The following is a 13034-nucleotide window of genomic DNA, read 5'->3' as shown; positions in this document are numbered from 1 at the left end:
AATGGAACGTTGAGTTACAGAAACAACAAAATGAGGCAGAAGAAGCTGAAAAACAAAGAAGAGGATGAAAAATGGAGGAAATATGAGTTAGAGATAGCTGAAAAATGGAGGGAGGAGGAGGAAAGACAAAAATATGACTTGGAGCAGATTGAAAGAGACAAGATTTCAATTAGAGAAGTTAACAATTGAGATGGAAGGAGGTAAAAGAATTGAGGCTGCAACTTCTGGGGAGAGGTGTTTGTCTAGTGGAGAGGTAAATCTAGTTCCTCCTTTTGATGAGGGAGATATAGATACATATTTTCAGCTTTTTGAAAAGGTTGCTGAGAGCTCAAGATGGTCAAAAGAAAAAAGGCCTCTAACACTCCAAAGTGTATTGAAAGGAAAATCACAAACCGCATTCTCTGGTTTGACTGCAGAGCAAGTGGCAAATTATGATTCTGTTAAACAAGCAGTATTGAAAGCTTATGAGTTGGTTCCAGAAGCATACAGGCAAAAAGTTAGAGGAGTTTAGTGAGAACATGGAATGAATCTTGTATGGATTTTGTTCTGGGAAAATCTGTATTTTTTGACCATTGGCGTACCTCAAAAGGAATAAATAATGATTTTGACAGATTGAGAAAATTGATATTAATTGAGGAAATTAAAAGGTGTGTCCCAAATAAGATTAAATTATACTTGGATGAGTGAGACATGGTGGCAAACAGCAAGGTTAGAGGTTGAATATTCCTTGATTTACAAAAACAAACTTCAGAATAGTAACCATTTTGAGGGTTAACGTGGAACAGAACAGTAAGCCTGAAATTAAGTCTGAAGAGAATGTTAAGATGGGAAAGGTCAGAATTTCTGGATTTGTAGGTCATTTTTGTAAGAAACCTGGTCACATTATTGCAAATTATTTAGTGTTGAAAAAGAGATGGGGGGAAAAAGGGTTTTAGCAGAAGCATGGAAGACAGTTGATTTAAAGAGAGCAGATGTTCCAAACTGGTAAGGGTGTCGTGGATGTTTCAAACATTTTATCAGAGGGCTTGGTTTCAGTAAAGGAGGGAGAATCACAGGTTCCAGTTAAATTTCTTAGAGATACTGGGACTGCTTAGTCACTGTTGTTGGAAAATGTTTTAACTTTTGATCAAAAGACTGATACAGGAGAAACGACTTTGATTAGAGGGATCGAAGGGGAGGTAGAGTCAATATCTCTTCACAATGTAGTGTTGAATTAAGAATAAGCTAAAGGACCTGTTGTAGAAGGAGTAATTTCAAAGTTACCCATGCAGGGAGTCTTATTTTTTTATTAGGGAATGATTTGACAGAGGATAAAGTTGGGTCAGTTTTGAGATTAACAAATCAGCCAAGAAAGGATGAGGTTGAAGAGGATTGTGAGCTATATCCTGCATGTGCTGTAACAAGGTATTTGTCTAAGAAAATGATGAAAGCTGAGGAAGATCCAATTGATAGAGACTTGCCCAGTGCTCCTGAAATAGTTTTGAAAGAGCAGGGTAATTGTGAGAGTGAGGATTTCTCTTTGTCAAGGAAAGAGTTAATTCAGCAACACAGGACAGATACAGATCTTCTTGACTTAAGGAATGAAATAGTAAGTGAACAGACATGTTGGTTGTTGACAGGGTTGAGGAAGTTATGGATCATAAAATTATGTAAACGATCTTGTGAGTGAAACCTTAAAGACACCATGATTCCTGTGTGCCTGTCTAACAGCAATTTTGGAAAATCTGGAGGAAAAGTTAGGCCATTTAAAGTCACAAGAACAGATAGAGTTGAAAGAATTGATTTTGAAATATACAAATTTGTTTCCTGATGTGGTAAAAGGGATGTCAGTGATGTATCATGATGTGGGTGTGGGACAGGCAAGTCCCATAAACCAATACCCATATAGAATAAACATTCAGAAGAGTGAAATTATGGATCAGAAGGTGGAATATATGTTGAAAAATGATATTATTAGACCTATGAACTCAGATTAAAGTTCTCCTTGTGTTCTGGTACCTAAACCAGATGGAACTTAGGTTCTGTATAGATTACAGGAAGGTTAATTCAGTAACTAAAACAGATGCTTATCTTATTCCTAGAATAGATGACTATATGATAAAATAGGAAAAGCGAAATTTCTTATTAAGGTGGATTTATTGAAGGGTTACTGGTGTGTGCCTTTAACTGAGAGAGGAAAGAATATTTTGGCTTTTGTGACTCCATCCCATTTAATGGAGTATAATGTGTTACCTTTTGGCATGAAATATGCCCCTCCAACATTCCAAAGGATGATTAATTTGATAATCCAAGGGTTGACACATATAGATGCTTATATTGATGTCTTGTTCACAAAAAGTGACACATGGGAAGAACATCTGAGGGAATTGGACAAATTGTTTGCAAGATTATCCAAAGCAAATGTAACTGTTAATTTAGCTAAAAGTAAATTTGGACATGCTACTGTGTCATAGTTAGTATATGTAGTTGGTCATGGCAATGTTGGCCCAATTCAAGCTAAGATGAATGCAATCTCTGTGTTTCCTATTCCCAATGGCAAGAAAATGGTGAAAAAGTTTATAGGAATGGCAGGATATTATAGTAAACTGCAGAAATTTTGATGAAGGTGCTCTTTCTTTAATCAACCTTTTGAAGAAAGGGGAGAAATTTGTGTGGACTAAAGTTTGTCAGACAGCTTTAGAAAATTTAAAGGTGATGCTATGCTATTACCATTTTAAAATCTCCTGATTTTGACAGACCATTTTCTTTAGCAGTGGATGCTAGTGAGGGGGAAGCAGGTATTGTTTTGTTACAAAAACATGATAAAGTTGATCATCCAGTTGCATACTTCTCAAAAAAATTCAATGTTCATCAAAGGAACTATTCCACTATTGAGAAGGAACTGTTGTCTATCATATTTGCTCTGCAGAATTTTGATGTATATCTCGGTAGCACTCAAGAATCAATTATGATATTTACTGACCACAATCCTCTGGTGTTTTTGAATAAAATGAAGAATAAAAACAGAAGATTGTTAAACTGAAGTTTAATATTTCAAGAACAAACCTGCAAATTAATCATATCAGAAGTACAAATAATGTAATTGCAGATTGTTTGTCAAGAAGTTAAAATTGATCATGTATAGAAATATATATACTCTGAACATTGGGTTACATGGTTATAACATGTTATATATTTATTGTTATCTCTTTAGTGATTTTAAAGTCAGTTTAGTTATAACTGAATTTTAACTTGAGTTAAAATTCTTTTGTGAGGGAAAATGTGACAGATTTTGTTATATTGTATATAGATATGTTTTAAAGGAGATAAATTGTGTGGGGGTTTTAGTTAGGTCACACATGGATACAAACACTTCAAAACAGATCTCATTTAAAATGCAAGAGCTCTGCTCAAACCAGACAGTTCAGGCTCCGGGTGCCTTTGCAAAAACTTTGAAGAATGCCTATAAGGACTTCACAAGTAGGTGTTATTTGGACATGCTGTGGAATAATGGATTATTGTTTTGGAAAGCAACAGATGAATGGACTCAGAAGATTGGGTCTGGTGCTGCAGTCTGAGTGCAGTTTGCTGTTTTAAGAGGGTCATGTGGCTTTTTTTTGTGTGTGTGAGAGAGAGAGAGAGAGAAAAAGAATCCAGTGCTACAGACAGCAGCAGCAGCTGGGACTGGAACATGACAAGCTGGCAAGCTTGTGGAAAAACCCCATTTTGAAGATGGGTTGTGAGTTTTTAGTTCAGCCTGGTCAAAGCCCTTATGGTCCATACAAGAGGAGATAGCTGGTTTATTTCACTTAAAATAAGGGAAACAGAAAAGGAACTCTGTGGTGACCTGAAAGAAAAAGGTTATCATCTGGAAATCCCTGATGGGCAAGTTTCTTCGGCAAGACATTGATGTGGCTGATTGAAAGGAATCAGTTTGTGTCCAATGAGCAACAAATCTCTCTCTGAAAACCAACAAGAACCTCCCTGAGTGGTAACCATTTACCTTTCAAGCACCAAAGCCTGGTGAGCTTCATAAATGTTAAATTATGAGCACAGTATAAGAATTGCCTGATACCAGTGAACATGGAGGAGTGAGAAGTAAGATAGGACTGTGAATCAAATAACTTTTCTGAACTTACACACACATTACATACATGTGTACTGAGAATTAGAAGGGGGTTAATAGCAAAAAATTAAAGTTTGATCCTATTTTTATATTTAAAGAAAATTAAAAATAACTTTTGTTGAAGTAACCATTTGCCTTGGTGAATATCTTTTGCTGCTTGGTTTTGGGGTCCTCTGGGCTCATAACAGTACTCAGTTTGCTGAAAACACTTAAACTCATGGGAAAGTATGAAGTCAACTTTTCCCTTGTGGTTTCATAACTTATTCAAGCTGAGCCTTGTGCCATTAACCCTTGCGCAGGTGATAAGCCTGAGTGTCATTTAGACCATAGCCAACCACTTCTGGTTAGATAAACTCTTCCATGATTCCCTTACTTCCAAATACCTTGTAAATCAACACAGTGGTAGAAATGCTGTGGTTCAAAGATGCTTCAGGTGGCTATCTTGAAGAGCTTACGTCTGTCAAACCATTAATGCATATTTAATTTGTGCAGATTTCTTCACAGCCCTGGCAGTACCATGTGCAGGCAACATAAGGTCCATACCAACAGCACAAGTGGGGAAAACAATGAAAGAAGATGCAAATCTGAAAATTTAAACATTTAATATGAATTTCTGATCATGTTAAACATCATGAACACAAAGTTCACCTGGGCCAAGGAATACGATGAGATATTATCTTCACCACGTAAGGGCAACTTCAGAGGAGTGAAAGGATATTCATGATGAGGTTAGACTTGTTTTTTTAATAGTTCCCGATAAGTTTGAAGTGATTACACTCAATAGCTTGGATACTCCTAAAAATTATTTTTGGAAGTGCTTTGATTAAGAATAGTTCTACAAAGGAATATTTGTGCATTTTTAAGTGTTAAAATAAGATATGGTGAAAAATATATTTTTTGCAGTCCAGTGGATACATTGTGATGGAGGTGGGAAAATTTACGATGTTATTTTAATTAGTTATCGTATTGCTCTGTATACTATATCAGAACAGTCATGGTAGCAGTTTTTCACTCCCTTACACGTCTCCAGAATGGAGGACCTTCGCCTTCCCAAGATCGTGTTATATGGCGAGCTCTCCACTGGCCACCGTGACAGAGGTGCACCAAAGAAAAGGTACAAGGACTGCCTAAAGAAATCTCTTGGTGCCTGCCACATTGACCACCGCCAGTGGGCTGATATCGCCTCAAACCGTGCATCTTGGCGCCTCACAGTTTGGCGGGCAGCAACCTCCTTTGAAGAAGACCGCAGAGCCTACCTCACTGACAAAAGGCAAAGGAGGAAAAACCCAACACCCAACCCCAACCCACCAATTTTCCCCTGCAACCGCTGCAATCGTGTCTGCCTGTCCCGCATCGGACTTGTCAGCCACAAACGAGCCTGCAGCTGACGTGGACTTTTTACCCCCTCCATAAATCTTCGTCCGCGAAGCCAAGCCAAAGAAGAAAAAGAAGACATTTTGCATCAATAACTTTTACCTCCAATCTCTATCCAGTCCGTTAACCTACTCATGTATTTGTTGCAAGGTTTTGTCCTCCAAAGCAAAACAAAATTTCCAGAATGTACTAATTCAGTTGCAGTAATGTTATTGAAATAAGGATCATTTTGTTACCACTCAGTGTTGGACAGAAACACTCAGCAGTTTTCAGAATTAGTGGGCCCTTCATCTCATGTCTCATATTTCTAACTAATCTTTCCCAAGTCTTTTATTTTCTGTCTTTATGAGGTAAAGTCCCTCTCTCGCTATGTTTTGTAAAAGGCTGGTTAAATGTCATGACTGTAGCGTCACTGGCGGCAGAGCTATGAAAGAAAATGCCTGACTCAGGTTGAGATGAGCAGGAAAACTCTTTTATTCCCTTTCCAGCCAATGTTTTATGTCTCAAGACTGTAAGTGACAGCATGAAACCCCTGCCTCGTTTCTTGGTTTGCGGGCTTCATCCCTGAAGTGGAGGGGTTCCAGTTCCATATTAGTGTGGACCCACGGGATGCATGGTCAGCTGCCATTACGGGGAAGATTTGTGTCTGAAACCCCACCCCCAGATGCCGCAACAGTAACACCACCCCCCCCCCCCCCCAGAATCGAGCCCTGGTACGATGGTTTGAGTCAGGGCGACCAGGGCAACGTGGCGTTGGAATTGTCACTGGCTCAGTAGTGTCCACAAGAGTGGGTTTGAGCTAGTCCCTTGTATACAGCTTGTGTTTGCCACCAATGTCCATCAGCAGGGTGGACCTGTTTTTTAACACTTTGTAACGTCTGATGTAGGGATGCTGCAGCTGTGTCTCCTGTGTCGGGCGGTAGTCAAACCGCTACAGCTAAATTATAGTTCTCAGTTATAGCCCTAAGGCTGTAGCTCGAATCCGCTGGAGAGGTAAAAAAGACCCACACACACTAGTAGAGTGTATTTGACACTGAGTTTATTCAGCGGCACCTCTGCCTTTTATAGTCAGCTTGGCTGCATCATCACCAGGGTGTGGATTGGTTACCTCGGATGCCTGGGCCCCGATTGGGCCCCCTGCCATCCACCGGTGGTGATTGGCCAATTTCACCACCCTTCCAGCGGCCAATGGAAATGGATGTTTCAGCCTGCAAGATGCTTTGCCGATCGCCATGTTTGGTGGCCATTTCCTGTATCGGGCTGAGGCACAGGCTGCAGGCCGCTACAATAATGCATTAGCAAATTGTGAGATATGACATGTGAGAGATGGCTATACCTTTGGTTACTTCTCTGAGGTCCCCAACCCAGGCTTGGCCAGTCAGTCATAATGACAGCAGTGCTGAGCACCGAAGTTTAGTGTCCCACTTGTATATTAACTCTCCTGCTATCTTTTCTCCTACTATGTGCAGTCCAATTTGTGCCCAGGAGAGTGTACCACCTCCCTCAGAGAGAAGCGATAAACATCGACTAGGCTGCCTAATGGTATTTTTTGAAGTGTGGCAATTTCAGACCTCCCAGTTCGTAACCCCATCAATTTTTCCATGGAGACCTGAGCCACCTTATCATTCCACAAAAATTTCATGACGCATCTGTTGAGCGCATTAAAGAAGCCCTGGGGCAATGGGATGGGCAAGGACTGAAACAGATATTGCAATCTTGGAATCACATTAATCTTAACACAATTACCCCTGCCCACCAAAGTTATGGGCAGGGTTTTCCATCTATCCAAATCCTCCTCAATTTTCTGTAGCAAAGAAAGATAAATGAGTTTATATAAATTCCTCAAATCCTTATCTACTTTTATCTCCAAATATTTAATATCCTCTTGCCGTCATTTAAACTGGCTCCCTTGTTGCTGCTGTCTGTAATACCCCTTTGTCAAGGGCATGATTTCACTTTTGATCCCTCTGGGTTGGTCAAATATACTAGCACATTGTCTGCAAATAAATTGATTTTGTGCTCCTCCTGACCCACCTTGACCCCCTTTATTTCTGGATTGTTACGAACTAACAACTCTCTTAATTTTTGGGACTAAAGGAACTTTGTTAGCATGAACACAGGAACAGCAATGGAAAATTCATCAGACAATGGTAAATTCAAAATAATAGTTTTTTAAATTAAACTATTAATAGCATAACATTTCTTACATAACTCTAAATTTAACCCCACTAAGCACAAATGTAAAATGTAAATGTGTGTGTGTGTGTGTGTATTAAAGTCCCACTCTGAAACATCCATTTTTAAAACTTCAGATCATTTTAGTTTTGCTTGAAGGTCCCAAATTCTCAGTTCAGAAATAATTACAAAGTGCTTTTAAACATCATATCTCCAGGCCTTTTTGCTCACAATTCTGCTCTCTTTTCCATGAGACAGGGAATGTGGCTATTTTCTTCCATGATCAATTCACAAACCCAGACAAGGGTTAAATGAAGTGGCAATACAGCAATAGGCCCAGTGGAATTCTGTCCTATTTTCCAAAGAGACAGCAAAGTGGTCTTCTTATTTCAAAAGCCACTGATGCAGAGTTCCCCTTTTCCCAGGAATAACACACACATCAGTACCTATTGTGGTTACTATAACTCATCCCTGTCTTCACAAGGTTTCAACCCCTTATGTCACAGGGTTTTGACCTCTGTAAACTCCAAACTGAACTCTTCCAAAAATGCCTGAATTCAATAATATTTATCCAAATCATGTGACTATTGACCTAATCAATGAGGTCAGTTCCAATTCTTTAAAATCATGTGATTAGTTATTGGAATTTTAAACCATTGCAAACCCCAGTTTCTTGTAAACCATGTGATCTTCATAGCTCTGTGTGGTAGACGACATGACTCCTCACTTCTGTTTCAAAGGCTTAAGTGGTTTTCTTTCGAAAACATATGGCTTCCTCAGCAGTTATTGAGTACTTATATACTTCAGTTTTTAATAAAGCAAACACTCCATTGTCCTTGAATAATTAAAACCCACTTCAAATCCATTAGCTGTCTTTCCAAGACATGTTGACTCTGAAAATGAACTTTCTTTTCTGAGTACAATGGTGTATCTGTTAATGTGCTGTGACCTGTGTGTGACCCTGTACCAGCTCACAACTAACTTTCAAAAAATACATATACAATATTTTAACTCTAATTTACTTTACTAACACATTTTTATATATGAGAAATAAAGTTTAACATTTAAAGTAAAGGTTAACATAAATCTGTTACAGTATCCTGTCGGATGGCTTCTGACAGCAGTTCAAAAGCTAATATAAACAAAGCTGGGGACAGTGGGCAACCCTGCCTATTGGATCTACCCAGAGGGAACACTGGAGACACCTGCCAATTTGTTATAATTTTAGCTTGGGTTTTATAATAGAGCATTTTTATCCAATTAATGAATGATTGTCCCAATCCAAATTTCTCCAGTACTTTGAACAGAAAGTCCCATTCCTGTCTGACAAAAGCCTTCTCAGTGTCCAAAGCCACAGCTACACCTGGATCCACCCCTGACAGTGCCAGATGCACTATCCTTTGACAACTTTCCTCATGATCCACAACTTCATCAAGTTTTGTTTTGCCTGCCAACTTACAAAAACCAGAGGTCCCACGACTGGTCACAGATTTTTAGTCGGAGAAACACACCACCACCACCACTATCCACAGTTTTCTTTTACTATGTCAATTTTTGTATCCAATTAACCATTGATCCTATGTGACTAATCTTTTGGACCAGCCTAATATGAAAAATCTTGTTTATGCTTTATTAGGATCCATATAGATATCATGTGCCATATTCTCATCAATCATCTTCATCACTTCCTCAAAAAAACTCAATCAAATTTATGAGACGGAAAATCTCCCACACAAAGCCAACCTTGAGAAGTCTATCCTTTTCAAAATGTGAGTAAATCCTTTCTCTATGAACCTTCTCCAATAATTTTCCTACCACTGATGTGTGGCTTATGGCATCAACTTTATTTTGCTTTGGTGTGAGTGAACAGCCCAAGAAGTTCATTCCTGTAGGGTTCGGCTACATAAGCTTTACAGCAGCAGGATCGACACATTCTACTCTTTCATTGAAACTCATTCTGATGAAATACTCTTTCATGCTGCTAATCTAGTATGAATTTCTAGGCAGCTTTCTCCTTGAAGCTGTTTTAAGCATTTTTTTTTGTTTTATTAATTAGAATGCAATCAGATCGCTAAGTAATTCTGGTAATTTAGTGGGACAGGATTAATGGGCAGTTTGTGGAAAATGCGACCGATAACTGGCATCCTTCAGTGCTGCAGAGGAAGGATATTTACGTAAATCAGAGCCAGGAGGTCAGAAGAAGAGCTGACTAAACCCAATCCGTATTTACAGTCATTGTGATGATATAATTGTGTGGAATTACCGAGTCATAGTTCCAAGGAAAAAATATTTTTTTTAACAGATTGGATTAGAACTAGAAAAGATTAGCAACAAGCAGGATTTTTTTAAGCAATGGGAAGCAATGGTTTTGCAATTACATTTTACAACGGTCTAATCTGATAATGTGAACATGGCAGATTTGGCAAATATCATTATAATGGAAAGTAGACAAACACGCGAGATTTCCAACAATGCATCTTTAACATCCCAAGGCATGTTTCAGGAGTATTTGAAAGATCCAAGTAAGGAGGCAGATGAGTAAAAGCTTGATCAAGGAGATAAATTTACTTATGGAGATGTAGAGAAATAGGATATAACAGGATATTACAGCACCGTATAGGCCCTTCAGCCCATGATGTTGTGGCAACCTTAAAAAATCTATTCCACAACATTCTAATCCTTCCCTTCCTCACACTCATTACCCTTTAGATTTCTTACATCCATGTCCCTATCCAAGAGTCTTGTGAATATCTCCATTGTACTCGCCTCCACCACCACTCAATGCATTCAAAGTTCAGACTTCTTGTCAGAGAACATACATGGCATCACATACAGCCCTGAGCTTTTCCCCGCAGGTCAAGCAGAATTTCTACTGAACGGTAGTGCAAAAAAACAATTGTACACAAGAAAACAGAAAATAAATATTCAATAATAAATAATTTGCAAGTAAAAGTCCTTAAATGAGTCTCTGATTCCAAGTACCCACCTGTCTGTGTATATGTAAAAAAAAACCCACTTACCTCTGATATCTCTACCTAGCTTTCCTCTACTCAGCTTGTTCAGCTCAAGGCACGATTGCCAATGGTGCACCAATAAAGATGAAGATGTCCAAGAGGGCAGTATTAGTGGACCATGAAATCCTTGGGAGGTTGTAAGGTGTGAGAAGGTAATAGGGATCAGGAGATGTAAAATACTATTATTTGACAGCATGTTAAAATGCTAATTTTTATTATTGAGATGCTTGTTAAAATGGATGTTCTTTTTTTTTATTGTCCCATGAATACCACCACTTACAGTTTATATTCAAGCATCTTCCTTTCTATGTATGCTTCTCACTCTTGGCAATCAGAGGCACTGCTTAAAATTCAGAGCACAGCACTTCCACCTCTTTGTATTGTGAAGTTAAAGCTTGGAGATATTTTGTGGACAATCACTAATGAGGAGCTGTGGTCCTCATACAGTTTAATAAAGGATGGAATGTTTTATTCTAAGGAGAAGGTGAGCAAATCTAATATCTTGGAGGATCTTTCCTGGCCTCATGAAGAAAGTACATCAGCACCTTTACTTCCTCAGGAATTTGTGGAAGTTTGGTATGACACCAGAAACCCTGGCAAATTTCTACAGAGGTATGGTGGAAAGTGTGCTGACTGGCTGCATCAGTCTGGTATGTGGATACCCCTGATACTAATACCCCTGAGTGTAAAGCCCTGCAAAAGGTACTGGACATAGCCAAGGATTTCATAGGCAAAATCCTTCCCACTATCGAGAACATCTACAGGGAACACTGCCATTGAAGAGCAGCAGCCATCATCAAGGATCCACACCACCCATCACATGCTCTGTTCTTGCTGCTGCCATCAGGAAACAGGTATAAGTGCCACAAGATGCCCCACCAGATTGAGGAACCACTGCTACCCCTCCACCATCCAACTCCTCAACAACAAATTCAGAGACTCATTTAAGGACTTTTACTTGTGCACTTAAATATTGATTTTTTAAATTCTCTCTGTATTGCACAGTTCGTTTACATTTGTTATCTGTTTATAGTTCTTCATTTGTTTACATGCTTATGGTGTGTAGGGTTTTTTTTGAAATACCAATTAGTGCTAATTCTGCCTTGTCTGCAAAAAAAAATCTCAGGCTTGTATGTGATGTCATGTATGTATTCTGAAACCTTATTTTTACAGTAATTTTTTGAAAATTAAATTTTCCATACATGTTAGCAATTAGTTAATACAGCAATAATAATTTTTTAAAATTCTACATGATATTTATAGTTCTTCCTCTTCTCTAACCCTGCCCCCATTTAGAAGTACAATAATATAGTAATGTAAAATAAAAGAAAGAGAAAAATTTAAGAAAAGAAAATCTTCAAGGATTGCTCTGAGATGCGCAATCAAACACACAGGACATTAACCAAGCTTTTATATTGTCAATTTAGAGAGGATCAATACAGGGTTCATGCAAAAGGAAAAATACTATTCCATATTTTGTACCTAAAATTTGCATATATGGGCACCAAATTTTTTACTAATATGCTGTATTTATTTCTAAAATTATATGTAATTTTTTCTAAAGGAATACAGCTTTGAATTTCTACAATCCATCAAACATGTGTCTGATTTCTAGGTAGTTGCAATACATTTTCTTGCCATTGATAATGAACTCTTCTGCTACTCTCTCTTCTATTTTTTCCAATTCTATTTTAACTCATGCAGGGCTTTTCTCTCCTCCAAAAAAAGAAGTGTGAAATCTCATTTGAGCTGCTTGATAATAATTCATATAGTTAGGAAGCTGTAATCCTCCCAATTCATGCTTCCATGTTAGTTTTTCTATAGAGACCCTTGGCATCTTACTTTTCCAGAGGAATTTCCTTATATGCTTATTTAAATCCTTAAAATATTGGCAAACTTTGAAAAAGATATTGTATTATTAATGCAATTAACATTAATGCAATAAATAAATTCATCCATTTATTGCAATCCTCTTCAACTTTTTAAAGTAATAATAGATAATTTAATTTGTATAATTTAAATAAAAATATTTTCTATATAAATTACTAAATATTTAATTTCATTTTTTGGCCATTTGAATTCCAATTTTTTCATCATTTGAACCTTTTTTGACATTGACTATAATCTCCTTCTGTAAGGGGCATGACTTCACTTTTATCTCAATTTACTTTATACCCTGAAGTCTTTCCATATTCTTCCAATTTAATATACAATTTTGCAAAGAATTCTCAGGTTCTGGCAAGTAAATTAAAATATCATCTGCAAATAACCTGATTTTATGATCTTCTTGACCAACCTTAAATCCCTTTATTTCAGAATCATTTCTAATTACTTCTCCCAGTGATTCTATAGCTAATTTGAATAAA

The sequence above is a fragment of the Narcine bancroftii genome, chromosome 4 (genome assembly GCF_036971445.1).
Source record: "Narcine bancroftii isolate sNarBan1 chromosome 4, sNarBan1.hap1, whole genome shotgun sequence".
In the NCBI taxonomy this organism is placed as follows: Eukaryota; Metazoa; Chordata; class Chondrichthyes; order Torpediniformes; family Narcinidae; genus Narcine; species Narcine bancroftii.
The sequence above is the reverse complement of the archived record's forward strand: the minus strand, read 5'-3'. Positions refer to the sequence as shown.